This window comes from Petaurus breviceps, unplaced genomic scaffold (genome assembly GCF_028583685.1).
Source record: "Petaurus breviceps papuanus isolate PSGF00001 unplaced genomic scaffold, PetGlider_PUasm1.0 90925, whole genome shotgun sequence".
NCBI lineage: Eukaryota > Metazoa > Chordata > Mammalia > Diprotodontia > Petauridae > Petaurus > Petaurus breviceps.
Window position 1 is genome coordinate 1,839,752 of NW_027187380.1, and position 22,723 is coordinate 1,862,474.

At 38.1% G+C, this 22,723-nt stretch overlaps 1 protein-coding gene across 13 annotated transcripts in view; it reads right to left on the bottom strand.

Annotated features, from left to right (window-relative positions):
* Nucleotides 1-22,723, bottom strand: part of RBFOX3 (RNA binding fox-1 homolog 3) — a 1,004,344-nt gene that overhangs the window by 283,145 nt on the left and 698,476 nt on the right. For 11 of the 13 annotated variants that reach the window (XM_069076075.1, XM_069076070.1, XM_069076073.1 and 8 more), the window contains one exon: nucleotides 1,566-1,604. The gene's annotated coding sequence lies outside the window, so the exon portion shown is untranslated. Of the gene's footprint in view, nucleotides 1-1,565; nucleotides 1,605-9,422; nucleotides 9,612-22,723 lie in introns of those variants that run through there. The other 2 variants (XM_069076076.1, XM_069076071.1) reach the window with 1 other exon arrangement.

Below are 22,723 nucleotides of genomic sequence, written 5' to 3' on the forward strand. Positions count from 1 at the left end.
ACAATTTATAATCTTAGAAAATCTTCTAGGGGAGACATTGAGAGGGCAAGTGACTTGCTCATAACAAATAAAAATCAATTTTGTTTGTTATGTTGTCAAAACTTGAACTTGAATCTGAATTCGAATCCAAGCCTTCCTGCCTCCAAGGTCAATCCCCTATTTACTATATCATGATATCTCATGAACAGAATATATCTAATGGAAAATCATTCACAACCTATCAACCTATATCACCCAAATTAACCCCAACACACAGTCTGGATGGCTAGAATGGGAATGCCTTCCAGGAAACACTGACTGGGTGAGGATCCTTGCTTTAGCAAATGGTACTACATAGTGAACCCTTAATGATCCATGACAAAATAAGGAATTGTAGCACAACTAATCCAAAAGAAATCATTAAAAAAATAACTTTGACTTGTCTCAGGATTCTGTTATATTTCACGTTCACTTTCAGCACTTTAATGTTTGTTTGGGCTAGATTGAAACCAGTTGGAATTCCCAACATATACATGTTTTTACTTGTATCCCCAGTGCCAAGCTTAATAAGGGCTTAATAAATGCTTGCTGGGTTGGATTAGGTTGATGGCAAGGAGAGGCTGTCTAGAAGTGTATTAAACAAGAAGGAGAAGCTAGCTTTGAGGCAAGCATTTATGTTCATTTATAAAGTGGATCATCCACCTATGTATGGGACATTGAGATTTGAAAAAGGTGAAAGCTCTAGCTTGTTGGAAACTTCTTAGGCAGTAGACTGTGCTGGACTTGGGGTCAGGAAGATCTAAGTTCAAGTCTTACTCATAGACACTAGCTGTGTCATTCTAAGGTAAACCACTTACACTTTCTGGGGTTCAATTTTCTCATTTGTAAAAAAAAATAGCACAATTATAGGCAACAATAATAGCACCTACCTCAAAGGTCAGGCTCAAATAAGATAATCTATGTAAAATTCTTTGCAAGCCTTGAAGTACCATAAAATATCACCTATTATTATTAGCCAATTCCTACCTCCAGACCTTAGTCACAGTTCAGTCAAATCAGCGACTACAGTCATTGGTACTTTGGTGATGGTTAATGAAGGGACCTGACCTCTTGCTAGCCAAACACTAGGATCTGTATGTGATCAGAGAACACACCATTTTGAGTATGGATCAGTCAGTCAATGAGTAGGGCACAGTACCAATAAGGCTAAGGGAAAGTGCCTGGGGGAGGACCAATAAATGCTGCTGGAGGAAAACTGGATTTCCTGAATAATATCAGATTCAGCAGAACTCCTTTAATTCCTTCTTTGTTTACCTCCCTAGCTCTGCCCCTGTGGGTTATCAATTCCCTGGCCTTTCCTGGAAAATTTCAGGTGAGAACTAGGTGGGGAGTGAGGAAATTTTATGGAGAGACTCAGAAATACCATCTCCTCTGCTTTCTGGGTCTGCCCGCAACCTTCTCCTCCCAGAAATGAATGGGGAATCCCAGAAACTCCAGGAATTCATTATCAGTAGCCCTCAGAGAAGCACATCACACCTGTCAAAAACAATCTTCCAAAAAAACAACAAAAGAGAAAGTCTTTATACCTTTGATTCAGCCAATTTTCTCCTGGGGCACTCTGGACTCTAAGAAAAGAAAGAAAGAGAAGGAAGAAAGAATTACAATCAATGGCTATAATCAAGAACTTGGTTGCTGGAGATGCTATTTGATCACTGCCTAGTCAAGTTTGGAACAGGAGGTATTATCTCCCCAACAGTTCTCAGAAACCTGCCCAGGTTAAACTAGCTGCCATCAGGATTTCAGGTGTGGCTGCAAGTGGGCATTTTACTTAACAGGCAAAGACAAAGGCAAACAACATTTTGGAACCATCATCTAGATTTTCCAAGTTTATTTTCTTTCCAACTCTGCGAAGGCTCCTTTGTTTAGCTTGTCTTTTCCCCAGAGTCCGAGGGATTCCCACTTGTTTCTTTCCCTCACCTGTATAGTCAATGACAAGATAGCCACATGTCAAGGATGTACATTGCAGACTGCCTATGGCAAATGTTGAATCCCAAGCTGGATTCCTCCTGCCACCCAACACATGTCTGGCTTAATTCCCCTGGCTCTTAGTCAATGTGTGCTCATAGAATACCAATGAATTGTAATATAGTTTAATAAACACAACATTATTAGAAAGATAAAATGTACTATTCCTGCTATAAAAAATCATGCAATGACTCCAAATCTGAACAAATGATTTTTGATCACCTATTGTCTTGAATTATCTCTATTATTACTTGACACCAGTGGCATAAGTAATTGAAGGGCATCAATAGTTTGCTAAGATTAAAACAATAATAATAACAATGATATGTGAAAAACAATAATAATAACAATGATATGTGATAAGGAGCAGTGATGTCATCATTGTGGGAAACTACTGACTCAAAAATTGCTTTCACCACTGTAGTTCACCATTTATCTATTACTTGCACATACTATATCCCTGCCAAACTGGCTCACTTGCTATTCCCTGACATTTCATCCCCTACCTTCATGCCTTCACACAAGGTGTCTCTCATGCTTGGAAAGTTTTTCCTTCCTTACCTTAGACTCTTAGAATCCCCAGCTCCCTTGCTCACAGCAGGTGTGAGCTCCTAAACATCCCTTTCCAGATACTACTATCCCACCAGAAACTAATTTGTACACACTTCATATTTACCTATCTGTACATGTTCCCCAGTAGAAAGTAAATGTAAACCTAATTAATGGTAGGTACTGGGGTTTTTTATCTTTGTATTTCTAGTGCCTAGTTCCCTGCACATAGTAGGCAGCTAATAAATGCTTACTGAATTGAATCAGTAGATAATTCCTAGTTAGTTGCCTAAGGCTTCAAAAAATTAAGTCAGTTGCACAAGGTTTCTTAGCTAGTATTAGAGATAGGATCTGAATCCCTCTCTTGTTTGACTCCAAGTCTCATCCTGCTCAGCAATGCTGATTACACATTTAGGATAGGTCTTTAAGCTTTGAAAAGCATTTCCCTTGGATGTGAGCAAAGTGGGATAATTTACACAGTTGCTGGCATTCTGAACTGATTCAACCATTCTGGAGAGCAATTTAAAATTATGCCCAAAGGGTTATAAAACCATACCTTTGACCCAGTAATACTACTATTCTGTCTGTATCCCAAAGAGATTTTTTTTTAAAAAGGGATAAAGATCTATTTATATAAAATATTTATAGAGCCTCTTTGTAGTGGCAAAGAACTGGAAACTGGAAATGGAGGGGATGCACATCAATTGGGAAATAACTGAACAAGTGGTATAGAATTGTAATGGTGCAATAAGAAATGATGAGCAGAATGATTTCATAAGAAATCTGGAAAGACTTACATGAACTGAAGTAAAGTGAAGAGAGCAGAACCAGAACATTGTACACAGTAACAGCAATATTTTATGATCATCAGCTGTGGATGATTTAGCTATTCTCAGCAACACAATGATCCAAGACAATTCCAAAAGACCCATGATAAAAAATGCTATCCACCTCCAGAGAAAGTACTGATGGAGTCTGAATGTAGATTGAAACACACTGTTTTTCACTTTCTTTATTTTCATGGTTTTTTTCCCTTTGGGTCTGTGTCTTTATTCACAACATGACTAATAAGGAAATGTGTTTTGCATGATTGCACATATATAACCTACATCAAATTGATTATTGTCTCAGGGAGGGGAAAAGGAAAGAATTGAAACACAAAATTTAAAAAGTGAATGATAAAAATTGTCTTTACATATAATTGGGGAAATAATAAAATATTATTTAAAAAAGTATTTCCCTTGCAATCACCCTCTGAGCTATATAGTTATATATACATATGTATGTGTGTGTGTTCATTTTACAGGTAGAGAAACTGGGATTCAGAAGGATGAAGTAACTTTCAGGATTTAAAGCCAGGTATTCTGACTTCAAATTTAGAACTCTTTCCATGCTCAGTATAAAGAATCATATTCTTCATGTATATACAGAAGGGAGAATTTTGATTTCCTGAGGGAAGGGAATCACAGAAGTAGAGGGAGGAGGGATACTATAGGCCAAGGTTCCCACAATTCTAAATTCAAATATTAGTTAATTTCTGGTCCTGTTTTTACTCCTTACCCCAAAGTGTTTCTTTACTAATACTGAAAGCAGCACAATACAGCTACTAGAACTCTGTATCAAGGTTTAGAGAACTTGGATTCAAATCATGATTTGTTATTTGAAGGTGTTGTATACCTGTGAGCTCTGATCATTACCCTTGTGATTTTAGACACAGTTTTGTATCTCTTTCATTATCTCTAAGATGGGGAACATGGGACTTAAGATAGATGATTGCTAAGATGCCTTACCCTGTCCTGGATTACTGCCTTGTCATGGCAGAGCGGCTTGGATGGATCAATGAAATTATGAACTATACCATGCAGGGTTACCTAAGATGGACAGATCATAGTGAAGAGTTCTGACAAAAGTTCTCCGCAGGAGAAGGAAATGGCAAACCAATCTAGTATCTTTGCCAAGAAAATCCCATGAACATTTTTAGGATGCTATGAGTCCCTCAGGTCACAAAGTATCTAACACATTACTGGGAAAGAGCAGAGGACACCTATAAATAGCTTCAGCAATGAAACTGAACTTGGCTAGACTTTGGAAGATAGAGGAGGATAGAAGGGCCTGAAGTGCTATGTTCCACAGGGTCACAGAGTTGGACATGACAATGACTGAACAACAACAAACATGTGCCTTACAGCTCTAAAAAGCTGGTTTATACACAGCATTTTCATTTGCTCCCTTCCTCCTTATAAACATAAGTACCTGTTCCTACATTGCTCTAATTTTCTATCTAGTCTTTCTTTTAGTTTCCCTGTCTACCCAGCTATATCTTTCCACCAAGAAGGACACACAAACTATAGCGGACTATTGAGTCTGGCTTCATCCTTATTTTGGGCAATAGTGGCAAAGAGCCAGAGAAGCTTCTCCAACTGTGTTCTGCCAGTGCTTTACCTGCTTCCTTCAGTGTTCAGTGCTTCTTACTTTCCTCCTTTCAAGGGTCCCTGAGGGCTAAGAATGTATTTATTCAAAGCAAACATTTTGGTAATCCAGCTGCAGAAACCCAGAGAATTAGCTCTCCTCAGTCCAGTGTGAGGGAACTGAAAGAATGCCAAACATCTCAATCCCACAGATCCTCAAGTGTTTTCAGAGACTCATGGAATTAGAATGAATCTCAGGAGGTCTTTTTGGTCTAGCTTTTTGCCCCTCTTGGAGTCTAAATCCTAATTCTGCCCTCCCCCAATAGTGGGGTATTTACTCTATTTTTCTAAAATCTTCAAAATGGAGACCCCACAATCACTTTTTTTAGACTGTCCTGGTATCAAATATACTTGATAGTTACATTTAATTCAACTCAAAAATTATGTGTAGGATACTGTGCTAGGTGATAAGGAGATACAAAGATGAAGACATTGATGCCTGCCCTCATGGAGTTTACAGCCTGGAGATGAGAGCTTCTTAAGGGACAATTAATTCGATCACTATAATTAAAAAAACAACAAAATTTTGATTGATTTATTTTGTTTTTATATCATCTTTATTTTGAATATATTTCTCTCTCTTTTTCTACCCAATGAGCCACCCCTTGAAACAAATAATTTAAAAAGGTAAAAAAAGCAGCAGTTTAGCAAGACTAGTCAAAATATGAATGGTCTTATGACATGTATAACACTCCACAAACCACAGTCCCACATCTCTGTAGAGGAAAGAGGGAAGCATCTTGTTGCAATCTGAAGAAACATCATCTTTTGTGGAATAGCACACATCCTTGAGAGATTGTGTGAGCACATATTTAAGCTGCTCATCCAAGCAGTAACAGAGTTTTACATGAGATGGAATGTGAACATACTTTGCATTTTTGGAGATGGTAATTGACTCCTCCTTTTTCTGTCCCAAGTCTGCATCCCTTGCTGCCATACTCCCCACTCTAACACACAGTTACCCTATCCTAAGGAGTTGAAAGGGAGAGATGCCCATGGTCCATTCATCCTTCTCTGTGGACCCCACTGAGGACATACTCAGTCAGCCAGGAGGAAGCTTGTCTCATGTTGAGGAAACTGGAGCTGATTCTTAGTCTCACTGTTAGCAAACACTGCTCTCAGCTGCTCAGCGGGATAATCAATTATAGGAATTTTTGCCTCAATGAATCAGAGTCATGGAGGAGCACATCTCATTAGGCCAGTGGTGCTGACTTCCATTAGTGCTCTTGTGGTGAAACCCTTCAGCAAAGCTCAAACAGAGCTAGACACATTTACCAAGCTTTAAGGATCTCCATATTTCTCAACCTCACCCCAAGCTAAAGTCTTTCAAACTGCAAAGTCTTCTCAAGGGACCTTTTTGAGGGCAGTGATAGTCCTGAAAAGCAAGGTGTTTCTCTATTTCCTGGATACAAGATAAACATCTACCTGGGAAAGTCTGAGTTGAGCTATTTTGAACATTGAGATTGAATCTCTTTGTAAATGTATATTTGCTGTTGCATCCCAAAATATTATACCAAAATTTTATAGTGAGTCAAAGACCCATCCTTCCCACACATACCCTGTTACATAAAATTCCCTCGATGTATTCTTCCAAACTACAACCAATGTATTGTAAAGAGTTGAGGATCTGGGAAAACCCTGATCAATTCAGCCCCCCACAGTCCACTAGCTGAAATTACAAGAGGGAAAGGGCTTTAATGGAGATAATGAGGTACAAGGGTTTGTCTTCTTTCAGATTTTGATTGGTTCATGCATAGCACAGGTACACCAAATTTAAGAATTGGCAGAGATAGTGGATTTGCCCCACATTGAGAAAAAAAGTCACCCGTGGGAGAAATCAGCTGCTGAGAACTCCTTTTTCACCTTTTATTTTGTACTTCTTACATTGAATAATGGAGGGAAGAAGAGAAGGATGGTAATTTACCTTTCCTCCTTAGGACATTGTCAACAGCAGTAACTTGTAGCAGAAGCACAGGGCTATGGAAGTTCAGTTTCAGAACTGAGTTGGGTAGGTCACCAATCATTGTCTTAAAGGGTCTCATCATTATGTCTCACTGTATCTGGTAATAGCAAGATCCTTACATCTAATGCAGTCTAATAAACATTTCTTTTTTTGAGGGGGGAGGGCAATTGGGGTTAAGTGACTTGCCCAAGGTCACACAGCTAGTTTTTGTAATAAGTGTCTGAGGCCACATTTGAACTCAGGTACTCCTGACTCCAGGGCTGGTGCTCTATTCACAGGGCCACCTAGCCGCCCTAACGAACATTTATTAAGTGATGATGAGGACATGCTAGGCATTGTGAGATACAATTAATAAAAGGACAGTCTCTGCCCTCATTGATCTTAAAGTAGGAGACAAAAGACAAAAGGAGATCAGAAAGCAAGGTGGGGGGAAGGGATGGGACACTGGGGATACTTGGCATGGTGGCATCTTGTTCTGAGGAGCTGAAACCTTGCAAGGCAGCAGATGCAAAGTAGAGTGATATGAGGATCTAGATTCTACCCTCTAGAAAGGAAGGCTTTTGGAGGAATTTGATACTCTGCCCTACAGTCCTCCCAAAAGAGGGGACTAGTTCCCAAACATGCTGTAATTTCATTAAGTGGTCTAAGTGAACTCAATTGATCAGTGTGCCCTGGTGACTGCCCTCCTCGTATGCGCTTTCAGCCTCACCCATCTTGATCTTGTTGTTCTTTAGGATCTTTCTCTGTATTTCTCTTCCTAGGATATTGACTGATTTCTCATGCTAATTTCAACTAGAACCAGGGCTTTTAACCATTTTATGTCATGGATCCCTTTGGCAATCTTATGAAGCCTATGAACACCTTAAAATAACATTTAAAAATGTGTAAAATGAAATACATAGGATTACAAAGAAACTATTTATATATATGCATATGTGTGTGTAGAGAGATAGATATCTACATCTCTCTCTCTCTCTCTCTCTCTCTCTCTCTCTCTCTCTCTCTCTCTCTCTCTCTCTCTCTCTCTCTCTCTCTCTCTCTCTCTCTCTCTCTGTCTCTCTGTCTCTCTCTCTCTCTAGCTATGCAAGTTCATGGACTCTGGGTTAATAATTCCTAACCTAGAGCAAATGAATATTTTTTTCCTCTTCCAAAGCCCCTAACTTGTTTTCTCTTCTATCTACAAAATCTTCTTTCACTCTTCAGCAAACATAATATTCAGTAGAAAAGAACTGGGCAACAGTTAAGGAGGTAAAGGATGTCAAAGGAATCAATGTATTTGATTCTCACTTACCTAGGTGTGGATTTTCTGCTTTGCAGATTTATTAGAGCAACCTAGCGACATCTTACTGCCCTTCCTAGGGTATAATTAGGAGGAGTTGGAGAAGAGTGAGCATGTGTTTCTGATTTTGTGTGTCTCTAACTGTGTGAAAGAGTCAGATAAAATGATCTTGGAATTACCATAATTTCGTATTATCTGTGCTTCTTTTCATTCTTACTAGCAAGAATAACTAAAAGTCAATCATGATGGCTTTTAAATCCATTGCCTTAATTCTTCTCTTGCATAATTTTGACACTTTTATATTTTATTACATGTTTTCTTTAAACATGTGTCTATGACATGAATTTCTAAATGTGTAAATATATGTGTGTATATGTATACATAGGTAATTCTATCTCTCCAAATGCATCTCCCATTTCAATAATGTGATGAATTTGTGATCTCATCAATGTTGCTAATATTTATACTAGGTCATTTTGCAACCCACCCATTCTGTCTCATCCTTTGTGAATCTTGTCTATGCTTTTATATAATTCTTTCATGGAAGAAACTTTCATGCTGGGACTTAACTTCTGTTTTGTTTTTGTTTTTAACATTATATAGGTACCAATGGAGTGCACAGATTATCCATCTGTTATGCTTCTCATTACATGACTGGTCTACTTCCTCTTCTGGTCATACATTTATCCTATGATGAACAGTTTTTGAGCTGGAAGGGATGTTGGTCTGGCTTCTATATTCTGTAGATGAGGACACTGAGGTTTACAGAGTTTAGGTAATTTTGCCAAAGATTTCTCAGGTAGAGATGGTAGAGAAATGAGTGGTGGAGATGAATCAAACCCAAATTCTGTCATTCCAAATCCAGTATCCTTCTATTGTATTATATTTCATCTTAGAATATAATTCTTTATTAGTAATATGCTGAAGCTTATTTGCACTCACCTTGTATCTACCTGTATTTATACATATGTAGAGAGGGCATATCACTGGAAACTACAAGCCTATGTAGAACTAAGCAGGTGATGATACCAGATTTTGCTTGGAAGGGAGTATTTCCAGTACATCTGATGAGAGGTAAGGCATGAATTCTTATGAAAGAAATAGGAAGCAGAAAGATTTGACTGAGGTATTGGAAGAAAGAGAAGAGCAAAATGTGTACCTTTTGGAGGCAGGATGCTATCTTGCAGCTAAGTCTAACTCTTGCAACCACCAACAAGAAGTTTCCCTCTTCTGCACCAGAAAACAATAGCTACGAATGTCCTCTTGGCTATGGTTCCCATCTGGAGAAGTCGTTGTTACAAGACCTCAAATCTCCAGGTCGGGGGGCAGCTAGGTGGCGCGGTGAGTACAGCGCTGGCCCTGGAGTCAGGAAGACCTGAGTTCAGTTCCGGCCTCAGACACTTAACCTCCCCCCCCCCCCCCCCCACACACAAACTAGCCATGTAACCTTGGGCAAGTTACTTAACCCCAATTGCCCTCCAAAAGGCAAAAAAAATAATCTCCAGGTCAGGAGCTGGGATGCAATCCCTTTCCAGCCCTGTGGCTCCTGGATTTTATTGTTGAACAAGATGCTAGCATGGATTTTATTTCTGGACAATTTGCTAACATCCATTTACCCAGCCCCAGGTTGCTATAGCTTGCTGATGTAGCAACACCAGTGAATGCCTAGAGTGGACTTACACATCCATTTTTTTTTATTGTGGTTACAGGCTAATATGCTAGTGAAGGAAGTTGAGCCAAGAAGATTCACAATTTACATTCCCTGGAAGTTTGGGCAACATTTTAGGGACTTCTTAGCTTTTATTGTTAACCTTTCATTTTTATTATTTTAAGCACATGTCTCTTTGTATTATATCACTTCATCAACTCTAGCTAAATGGGAGTTCATGGGAAATGATTGAAGATGGTAACAATAAAAATATTCTATTCTAAGAACCAGAATATGGCAGTGGGACACTAAACACACACACATACACACATACACACACACTACACATTCTATTATAAAGAGAAACTGAGTCAAATGCTCTTGAGAATCAACAAGTAATAAGTACAGTGAGATCTTGTATGCTCATTTTTTAGTCAGTATGTAATTGTAAAGATATAATCTGCTTTAGAATATGATTTATTTAGTTATGTTGTCATTCAGACATTTTCAATCATGTACACCTCTTTTTGGCCTCATTTGAAGTTTTCTTGACTGAGATATTGGAGTAGTTTGTCATTTCCTTCTCTAGTTCATTTTGCAGATGAGGAAACTGAGGCAAACAGAGTTAAGTGACTTGCTCAAGGGCATACAGTTAGTAAGTGTCTGAGATCAGATTTGAGCTTGGCAAGATGAGTCTTCCTTACTCCAGGCCTGGCATTCTATCCACTGAGCCACCTAGCTGCCTATTATGAAAGCCTGCCTGTTGCCTTCTCATACCTGCTTTAAGGATGCATTTCATACACACATATGCTATATACATGTATATATATGTATGTGTGTTATTTTAATAAAAAATTTATAGAATTGAAAAAGTAGACAAGGGTTGGTAGTTATTGATATTTTCTCCACTGACTTAACTGTAATAATAACATTCATTATTTCCTCCAAACTTTTGTCTTTTTCTTTTCTTTTCTTGCCTTTTTTGGAGGGAAATTGGGGTTAAGTAACTTGCCCAAGGTTACATGGCTAGTTGTGTGTGTGTGTGTGTGGGTGGGTGGGTGTTAAGTGTCTGAGGCCAGAACCGAACTTGGGTCCTTCTGACTTCGGAGCCAGTGCTTTACTTACTGCGCCACCTAGCCGCCCTGGTGTCTTTTTCTTTCAGGTTCTTGAAAACTGATCTCTCAGTACTTTCAAAATTGTACTGCCTCTGAGGCAGGTCTGCTTTGTATATGTACTTACTCTACTCTGGCAAGTCTAGTCTGATGTTGTATGTCTGTGTGGATAATTTCTGACAGACTTTTGGAGCTGGAATATACCTTAGAGATAACCTGGCCCAATTCCCCAATTTTGCAGAGGATTCCAAGACCCAATGAGGTTAAATGATTTGTACAAGATCACAAAAGTAGTTACTGTAGAGGCAGGAATACTAGGATGTTCTGTTTTGATATTTAGTACCTGGAACAAATTCTTTAACTTTTCTGGACCTTGGTTTCATCTGTGAAATGAGGGAGTGTAATGGAAATGCAAATTTAAAGATCTTCCCTGCCCCTAGGCTAAAGTGCACCTGGAGCCTGGGGTGGGAGGCTTGTTTTTCAGTTGATACTTCTTGATTGGCCAGTGAGTCAATAAGGTTGTTACATTCTCTGAGCCAGGAGAAGGCTATATAAGCCCTGATGTGTAGCTTTGTTTTGGGACTCACTTTGAGAAGTGTTCTGTGATTTGATATGAATTCTGGGAAGCCGTTGTTGAGAGACCCCGGCTTTGAAAAACCCAGATGTGGAAACCCAGATGTTGACTGGGTATGGATGTAATGGTTGGACAATTTGGAAATCTGTCTACTTGATCTGTTTCTGTCTTGATAATTCTGCCTGTATGCTTTGAAGTTCGGGGTGCTGACCTTTTTCCCCTGAACAAGGTAAACGATATATGTCTGACTGATTAAAGTAAGCTTGTTAACCCATTTTGAGTTGCTTTCCTTTATCAAAGCAGATCCAAGAACCTGTGGTAGCTGCAAACCCTGAGGACGCTTGGGGTGCTTGCCGCTACAGGGAGTTGAAGGAGGTATGTCTGACCTTCTTTTCATAAGAATCTTTGTTTCTGAGGAAAATCTTTTGTTTCTGGTCTGTGTTACATTCTGCCCCATATATGACTTCCATTAATGCAAGAATTAAAAAAAAAAGAAGACGAAATCTTCTTTTGGCACTGAACACCCTCCATAGTCTGGCCCAGCCTTATTTCATGCTAGGGGTTTTCTTGAATAAATGACTTGGTCATGATGATTATCAGTTGTCCCCCAACTTGGTATCCCATTTTCTGTCTCTATGCATGGGTAGAGGCCATCCCCCATACTTGGGTTGTGCTCTCTCCCAATCTTTGCTCCTAAGTATACTTGTCTTCCTTCAAGGTCACCTCAGATGTCATGTCAGATGTGATCCCCAACCCCCAGCCCTAATTGCCACTGCAAGCTCTCCCTCTAATTTTCCCTGTATTATACTTTTTTGTGTGACCATGTTATAGCCCGCCATTTTGTTGTAGCCTCATCATGGTAGTTTGCACACAACACGTGCTCAGTAAATGGTGGTTGAATTTATGTTGGCAATGGGTGTGGAGAAAGCTGGGCTGCCTCCTGGAGTTGAGCTTTGGATCCTCCATCTGAGTCTGGGTTGAGGAAGAGGAGGTATTTAAGCGAGATTCATGGGGCATTAGTGATGATGTATAGTTGTTCAGTTAACCTATCCTTTGTGAGGTTCATGGTTCAATGAGTAGTGGAGCGTGGGAGTGAATGGTAAGTTAAGTCTCTGAGAAACTTATAGCGGTTCGGCTCTGGTGGCCTAGTGTTTCTTCCCAATATATTCCATGTCTGTTTGTTAATCAATGTTTGGATATGTTTGTTTTATCAGGTCCTAGTTGATGACCACCGTTTAAGAGAGATAGGAGTTCAGGTGACATATCAGTATTCCCCAGGCAGTGAAGTGTTGTTAACTGTTTGACAACTTGGTTCTATGGAAAAAACATTTACACATGGCACACATGGATTTGGTCTGTTGTTAACATTTTCTCCATTACTTGTATAAGTTGACAATCAACAAAACAATAAATCAATCCCTGATGTGTAACATTTGCAGAGTTCCAAGGTGTAAATGCTCAGAGAAAATCTAACAGTCTGCAAGCCAGTATGAGCTGATTCTAGCACACCTTGGTTCCCAAAACTCCTTTTCCCTGAATCCTCTTTTGTAACAATAAAAACAAAAACATCATAGCAAAAATGAACTAAAACAAGGACAGATGGATTATCTCCCACATTCCATAGCCAGAGCTCTCCACCTTCTACCCAGAAGAGGAAGATAAGTTTCATCAAGAATTCTCTAGGGCAGAGAATATTTGTTACATTCATGGACACTTGGTTTCTATCTACATATCTTACTGAATATTTTCTTTTGTACTTACTGAAGAGAATTGATGGCCAAGGGCACAATTTTGCAAATAAAAAGTAACAGTGTGAAAAGGAAGATGGGGGAAAGGCTGGCATGGCTGTATACATTTAAATGACTCCTCCTCCCCACCCAAACAACAAAAAAAAACCCTTCATCTTTAGAATAAGGCCAAGGCCAAAGAGTAACTTTAGGATCCAAGATATGGAACTGAAGTTTTGAATGGCTGAGAAACATAGTAGCACTGCAGTTTTTCAGAAAACAAATGTTTCCTCCAAAAGCAATTTGTGTGTGCAACATGAACTTCTAAGAGATGAAGAATTATATGGGCTCCTGGGTGAAATTACCTGCACACAGGAACTCTTACAAATTCCCGAGACAACCAAAATGCTCAGTAAAGTTTCCATGACTAAAACCACTACTGTTTCCTTTACCACATTAAAAATCAAACTATTAATCAATAAAGTATTTATTAAACACCTAATATGTGCCAGGTACCATGCTAAGCATTGGGATACAAATAGCTCTCTGCTCTAAGTCAAGACAACACAACACAACACAAAGCAAATGTTCTTATGATTTCTGAGATAGCAAGTAAAAACTAACAGGTAATTGAAAAACCTCTTTCCTCCAGTGATGAACAAGTTAAGTTAACAAGCATTTAAGTGCCTACTGTGTGCCAGACAGTGTGCAAAAGAGTAGGGGAAACAAAAAAAAGGCCAAAAAAATGGTTCCTGCTTTCAAGGAGATCACAAGCTAATGGGAAAAGACAATATGTAAATGAATCTGTAAAAAACAAGATATACACCTGATAAATCTGAGATCATCTCAGAGGGAAGGCACTAGAATTAATGAGGACAGGGAAAAGCTTTTTGCAAAAGGTGGAACTTTAGGTGAGACTTGAAGCAAGTCTGGAAAGCCAGGAGGCAGAGTTCAGTTCTAGGCAGGGAGAGAGTCATGTGTAATGAAGAGTAAGGAAGCCAGTGGGAGAGAGAAGGCATAGGAAGACTGGAAAGACAGAAAGGGGCCACAGAAAGATTTGATCATGGAGGTAATAGGGAGCTATTGGAATTGATGGAATAGGGAGGTGATATGGCTAGGATCACACTTAAAATGATCAAATTTGCAGCTGAGAAGTGGCTAGGTGGCACAGTGAATGGAGCACTGGCCCGGGAGTCAGGAGGACCTGAGTTCAAATCCAGCTTCAGTTACTTAAAACTTACTAGCTGTGTGACCTTGGGCAAGTTACTTAACCTCAACTGCCCTGCCTTCCCCCCTCCAAAAAGCAAAGAAAAAAAATTTGCAGCTGAGTAGAGGATAACTAGAGTGGAAGAGTGACTTGACTCAGGAAAATGAACTATTAGACTATTTCAATAGTCCTAGAGTGAGATGATGAGGGCCTACACCACGGATGGTGTCAGTGTCAAAGGAGGGAAGGGGATGTAAAAGAGAAACATTTCAACTTCAATTTAGTGAAGCCAGGGACAAAAGTAAAACATGCATTGACATCTCCAAATAGTCAGGATGATTTCATCATACCTCCTTATATAGTCAGACTCCCCTTCTATATCTTGCTTTTGCTAAGACTGGAAGTTAGACTGGACTACCCTTGTTCCTGCCACCTTTGAAGACCTTTCCCCAACTTTTGTAATCATCTTCCCTGATACCTTCCATCTATGAACTCATGTAGCATTGATAATCTTTCCCACATAGTTGACTATTTAATTACATACTATTTTGTACAAAATCATAACTAGGAAAGGTTAATTGAGGCTTCATTCAATGGTGCAAAATTTAGAAGGTTGTGATGTTTCACTTGAAATCCTTCAGATGTACAGAAACAAGAGAACTTAACCAATAATAAAACAATTACTTCAAATAGGGAAGTACCAGAGTGGCTAGAGTAAATTCCTCTACTATACTGCCTTGTTTCTCCCCCCTTTCCCATCTCCTATGCTAGGATCCCCAACTGTGGCTTCATTCTGATATCCGGATAGCTTTCTTTTACCTTTTGCTTCAAATGAGCATGCTTGCCCTGGGCACAAAATTCCTAGGTACTACTCTGGCCTACTGCAATTCTGTAATTTTCTTATTGTATATTTATCTTGTTTCTCCAGCCAAAGTATGAACTGCTTGAAGGCAAAGATGATACTTTATATTTTTCATATATTCCTTCATACCAACCTAGTGCCTAGTACAACATTGGGCCTAAATTAGAGCTGAAAAGTATCCTCTGGATTGGTTGATGTGTTGGTAAAACTAAATTAAACTAAACAAAAACTGTCTTATGTTTCATGCTGAAGATATTTTTCTTTCAATTAAAAACTACTAGGGTTACAGTACTGAACTATTTTCTGTGTAGTTTCGTTTTGCACATCATACTCTTCGAAGCATTTGGCTAATGTTTTAACTTGGCTTACTAAGGAACCATATAATCTCAGAACCAGAAGGGACCTCAGAGGCCATCTGATCCACTTTCTACAAAAAGTATAAATTCTTCCTACTCTATCCCTAAGAGCCCTTTGTTTAAAGATCTATAGTCATGGAAACTTACTACCTCCTGAGTGAGTCCACTTTTGAAAAGTTTTAATTCAGGGGTTCTTAAACTAGTTTTAAGAATATTTTAATAGTTGTATTTCAGTATAACTGGCTTACTTTGTAATCCTACATATTTCATATTATGCATTAAAAACAACGATCTGAGAAGGGACTCATAATGTTCTCCCACATTACCAAAGGGGTCCATGACACAGCAGAGAATAAGAATTTATGTTCTAAGGGGTGGCCAGGTGGCTCAGCAAGTAAGAGCACCGGCTCCAGTGTTGGGATGACCTGGATCAAATCCGGGCTCAGATACTCAGCACCACACCCAGAAAAACAAAAACTGGCTGTGTAACCTTGAGCAACTTACTTAACCCCGATTGCTTAAAAAAAAAAAAAAAGAATTTATGTTCTAATTGTTAGGAAGCTTTTCCCTTATTTCAACCCAAAATCTGGTAGCTATACATAATGTAGTGACAATGGTTTTAAAATCTAGAAGTTGTGTTTGAATTCAGCCTCTGTTGATTATGAGGTATTTTATTTTAATTACTAGAAAATTCCAACCTTCCTGAGACTCACTTCCTTCATTTGTAAAATAGAGATAATAATAGCACTTCCCTTACAGATTATTGTGGGGAGAAATGAGATAATATATGTAAAAATGCTTATATAAACACTTAACTATTATTACTTTTGTAAATAATAACAACACTTAATCTGCCTAGCTCAAAAAGTTGTTATATCAAATGAATAAACATATTGTAAACCATAAACCACTTTAGAAACACTAGTTATTGGCATTATTATTATTGTTCCTAGTTCTGTCCTCTGGGTCCAAACAAAACATATCTAAAACCTTTCCACATGACAATTTTTCAATTACTTAAATTCAGTTTATTCAACTTAACCCTGTAAATATTCACTAAGCATTGACTATGTATAAGACTTGGTAGCTAAAGAGACAAAAGACCAGAAAGATCCAGTCCCTGACTTCAGATTCTTATGGGACTCTGTCTGACCAGGACAGCCTACAGTGAATCTGCCATCTTTCTTTTTATGGATATTTTCTACTAATGCAGTATAAGATCTCATTTTGCCAAATTAGTTTCATAAGTCATGGTGGAAAGATACATGGTGGCTATACATAGGACATAGTCTCTTATATATTACCAGCAATGACTTGTGAGAAATGGCTTTAAAAGATCAAAGGATTTCAAAGGATATGAATAGGCAATTTTTGGGAGAAGAAATCAAAGCTATATATAATCTCAAAAAATGCTCTGTATTATTATTGATTAGAAAAATGAAAACTAAAACAACTTTGAGGTTACCTTCTCACACCTATCAGATTGACTGAAAAGATAGAAGAAGAAAATTACAAATTTTGGAGGTGATGTAGAAAAATTGGGAGTGAACTGATCTAACCATTTTGGAGAGTAATTTAGAATTATGCCCAAAGAGTTATAAAACTGTATACTCTTTGACCCAGAAATAGTACCATTAGGTCTGTTTCCTGAGGTGACCTGGGAAAAGGAAAAGAATTTAAATATGTATAGTTCTAAAATATTTTTATTAGCTCTCTTGGTGACAAAGAACTAGAGAGTGAGGGGATGCCCACCAATTTGGGGAATGGCTGAATAAATTGTGGTATAAGATTGTGATAGAATTCTACTGTACTATAAGAAATGACAAGCAGGATGGTTTTAGGGGAAAAAAAACCATGGAAATACTTGCATGAAATAATGCAGAATGAAATAAATAGAACCCAGAGAATGTTGTATACAATAATAACAATATTATGTGAAGAGTAATTGTGAATGACTAAGCTGTTTTGTGTAATATGATCATTCAAATCAACTACAGAGGATTTATAGAAGAAAATGCTATTTACTTCCAGAGAAGGAACTAATATATGGAATTATGAATTGTATGTTTCCATATTATATATCTAAATATATATCTGTATCAAATGTTGGCCTTCTATAATGCAGTGTTGGGAGGGAGGGAGGGAAAGGGACAACTAAGAACTCAAAAAATGTAACAAACAAATAAATAAATAAGATACTTGGATTTAGAGTTAGAAACAGGAGTGTGTCGATAAATGTTTAACAACCAGTTCTGTAGGAAAAATGCATGGCACACTTTTAAGTTGTATCTTTATTATATACATTTATTTAATCAATCACTTTCTTACATCTAGATAATCAACAAAACAATAAATCAAGGACTCATTTGTAGCATTTGCCAATTTCTGAGATTTAAATACTCATATTAGGGGTGGCCAGGTGGCTCAGCGAGTAAGAGCACCAGCTCCAGTGTCGGGATGACCTGGAGTTCGAATCCCGGGCTCAGACACTCAGCACCACACCCAGAAATAACTGGCCGTGTAACCTTGAGCAAGTTACTTAACCCTGATTGCTTAAAAAATAAATAAATACTCATATTAAAAATTTAACAATTAGGTCTTGGGACCCAGTTTGAGCTGGCTCCAGTACAGCCCTGGGTAGAAGAGACCCTAGAGACCACTTAGACCAAGCCCATAACCTTACACATGAAGAAATAAAGGTCCAGAGAGGCTAGTGGCTTGACTGAGATCACTTAAGTAGTGTTCAGGGAGGACTAGCACCCCTGGTATCAAGGCTTGCTGAATTATTTTCAGGGCTAATCATCCACCTTTGGTTTTCATCTTCATTTGCTATGTGCAAAGTATGATGCTAAGGCCTGAGGATATAAATAGACAAGTAAAATAATCCCTGATCTCAAGGAGCTCACATTATAAAAGGGGAGATAACATATACGGAAGCTTTCAGAGGCAAGTCAGATGGAAAAGTCTTATGGTCCTTAGGGCACAACAGACAAGGAAGATTATAATGCTTCTTTAATGTCACTTCCATTGATAAAATCATATCAGTTTCTAATGTTGAACCATTTGATAATAACAAGAACTTCAGCGAAAAGAAACTTTCTTTTCTTTGTTTTTAATGGATGTGGGGGTAGCACCTACAAAAGCAATAGTCTGCTGTATCTCCACAGGGAATGCTTCCTGAGATGGCCGAGGGCACTGGTATGTATGAAAGCACTGCTATTTCAAAGGCTTCTGGGTCCAGGATACAGGCACAAAGCTCGGAGGTAGTCAAGGTGGTGGTAGTGGTTCAATTTATATGGTACATGTGTTCTCCATTGTGAGTTCATCACCTCTCTGTCAGAAGGTGAGCAGCATTACCAGTCTTTTGAAATCATAGTTGGTCACTGCATTGATCAGAGTTCTTAAGTTTTTCAAAGTTGTTTTTCTTTATAGTTTTTTCCTTACATTTTACTGAATAAATTGTTCTTCTGGTTTTGCTCACGTAACTCTTCATCAGTGCATACATGGCTTCCCTTGTTTCTCCGAAACCATCTCTTTCACTATTTCTTATAGTACAGTAACATTCCATTGTTTTCATATACGACTATCTGTTAAGTTATTCTCCAATTGATGGGCAAATTGTTTTGATGATGGCAAGACTACTTCTTAACTTTACCAATAGTGTACTAGTATGCTTCTCAAAGCCCCTCTAGTATTGTCTATTTCTCTCTATTCTCATCTTAGTCAATTTAGAAGTCCTTTTTTAAAAAAGGAAATGATATTTGACTGCCATAACTTGTTCTTCATGAATTCATGCTGGCTTATAACAATCACTGATTCCCTTTCTATGTATTTGCAAATCATTCCTTTAATAAGGGATTCAAGGAAAAGAAATAAAATTGTTTTTATATAAAATAAAACTATGTAAAAGGAAACATGTATAAATAAAGAGATGAATGGACAAATAGATAATGGAAGAAGATCTAGTGGTTATGGATATTTTCTATGTAGGAATTAATTTTAAAATGTAAATACCTGTAAACTTTAATTAGCTTTGTTGCTTTTAAAAATGAACACATAATAAGTTATTCTTTAAAAATAATGCATTCCAAATTTTTTACCAAGAATTAAGGTCAAACTCAGCAGTCCATAATTTAAAGAGTCTACCTTTTCCCTCCGTTTGAAAACAAGGACATTTACCTATACTACATCACTGTCTATTACCTTATAACACTTTCCTTATTTTCCATAGTATTTTAAAGAAAACTGATGCTGAATTACCAATCTCATATTATTTTGATACCCTCGTAAGGAGCCCATAAAATGGTAAAATAAATTGGTTTAAAGAAGTCCTGATTTGTCCCAATTCTGGCTATAAGCATTTTGGTTTGCATCCCCTAATATGCTGTTAGAAGTTATGGTTATTTTGAATAGGAGTATAAAACCAAAGGCTGTTTTAAAATATAATTGGAATCTCTATCTCTTACTTAGGCAAGATCAAGGACCCAATCCAAAGATTTCTCTGGCCAATTTGTGGTGCTCAGAGATCCTTAAATCTCCTTTTCCTTCCTTCTGAAGAATGAGTCTGTATCAAGGACATGAAATCTCTCTGGACTTTGCTACCATGCTTTGGTTGCCTTCTCCTTACTGTCCTGTGGATCCCCTTTCCCATTGGTGAGCTCTTCCCAGAACCTCTATTGCCCATTCTCTGCACTTTGCTACTATAGCCCTATGTGGGTACCTTTGCATATAATAAGTAATAATAACAACAATAACAATGTGGGTTTGGTTCTTTACTTCTCAAATATCCAAATAGATTTGTAATCTCATCATTTTGGAGGTTCCCTCCAGGGATGCAGATTACATCCATGCTTTTCCTTGCTGACCAACTCTCATCTCTGTCCTCTCAAAAGAGTTCATCATTGGGAATTAACCCACTGTGGTTAATTGTTTTATTCACTTTCTCCTTACATTACAAGGGTACCAGTAAAGCCCTTCATTCAGTGTCATCCCTTGCTCTTGCCATGTAACCAGTCTTATTTTTCTTTGTTGTACTTCTTTGATGACATCCTTTACTTCTTTGGAGTTCTGCATTGCTTGCATATTGCTGTGTGATCACACCTATCATGCAGCCTTCCATCACCTCTGTGTGATATTTTTTAGTTATTCAGAGGCAGGACTTACTTATAAGTAAGACCTTATTCAAGGTCTTACTCTTATAAAGGTATCCTGGTCAAATTTTTGTACAAGAAATATGGACTTTTGTTGTCATGGAAAACTTGGAGTCAGCAAAATTACTTTGTAATGTCCTGAAAGCAATCCAGCCAGCTTTTCAATTCTGGGTCTGCCTCATTGCCCTTCTGTATGGTATGCCTCAGATATGTATATTGTTGGAAAGCTCTAGGTGTATCCATTCAGAAGCATGTCAAAATCTGGGCAATTGGCATTCATCTTCATTCATTTGGTTTTTCCTGAGTGGATGAGCAGGCCAAACTCCCTTGCGTGATCACCGATCCCTTCCAGGAGGTCCTGCAATGACTTTGGGCTAAATGCAATCAACAAAATGCCATCCACTATCTGAAGCATCTGAAGGAACTCATCATCCATGGGGAATCTCTCCTCAACCTGGACTCTCTGCTGAATACCCTCTATCACAGTTGCAAATACTTTTGATGAACACAGAACTCTCTGCTTTATACCGCACTGGATGTTTATTATGAGAGGATCATTGAGCAGAGAGTTCATGATGTAGGCAATGTAAATGTAAGAACGCTGAGGAACTAATTTTAAGGCGATTTGGGGAGAGATCAATTTACAAAACAAAGGAGTGAAGGATATCAAACATATGGAAAAAATCCCAGAACTTAATTCCAAACAGTAATTACTTACCTATATGCCTACTCTTTCTTCTATATATAATCTTTATGAGGTCATTTATATAGGAATTGAAGGCATCTTCACTGACCTCTTGACCACCTAAGGTTATTAGTATGGAACAAGCAGGCTTTCACAAATAATATTTAAAAATGGATCCCACCTTTACCATTTCACAACTGACTCAAAGATGTAAAGAATATGATACCACAGTACTTATAATTTGTTGATTAAAAAACCCATTCGATTTAGCAGAACAAAATGCCACCCTACAGGCTCTTTTCCAACAAGGCTTCTCTTCTCTCATCCATATATCAAGATCATTTAGGATTCCCTGTAAGATGTAATCACTGAAGATGCTTTACAATCAATTATTTAGATATGCCCTTTCTCCTTTGGGAAATGGACATAAATCTCTTTTCCCAAGCAAATCTCTTTAGGAATCAATTCTTTCCTTCCACCATGATTCTCAGAAATCCTCTAGTACAAGCTGTGTGTTTGTGTGTGTGTGTGTGTATGATGAGCCCCTTTCATTGCCTGATGAAACTTAGAGATCCCTTCTCAGACCAATGTTTTTAAATAACTAAAAGAAATGCTAAATTTCAGTTAGAAGTTAGTGAAAATAATATGTTTTTTCCCCATTCAAGTTTATGGATTCCAGATTAAGGACCCTGGAACCAGATGACCCTATTTATAAAACAAAATCTTGGCCTCTCAGGATAGTTTTGGGGACTGAGTACTGGAAACCAATGGGAAAAGGCAAGATGATTCTCTCCTTGGATAAGCCTGTGAGTCACTACTAACATTAACCTCTAACCCCCAAGTTGGCAACAGAAGCTTTTTAATAAAACAAGCAGGAAATACAAAGAAAAAACAAAATACAAATCCCAGACAGGTACTTTGGTAGTCGTTGGGACTTAATCTGAGCTTATTATGAAAAGAAACCACAAAGGAAAAAGAGTAGAGGTGAAGTATAATAGAAAAGCATCTGGAAGGAGGGTCAGAAAGAAGCAGGAGAAAAACTCTCCTTTTGATTTCCCCAATGGCCCCAGGTACTAGAGTTCTAGAAAAGCAAAGTAGTAAAGTGGAAAGAGCATTGGACACAAAATCTTAAGACCTTT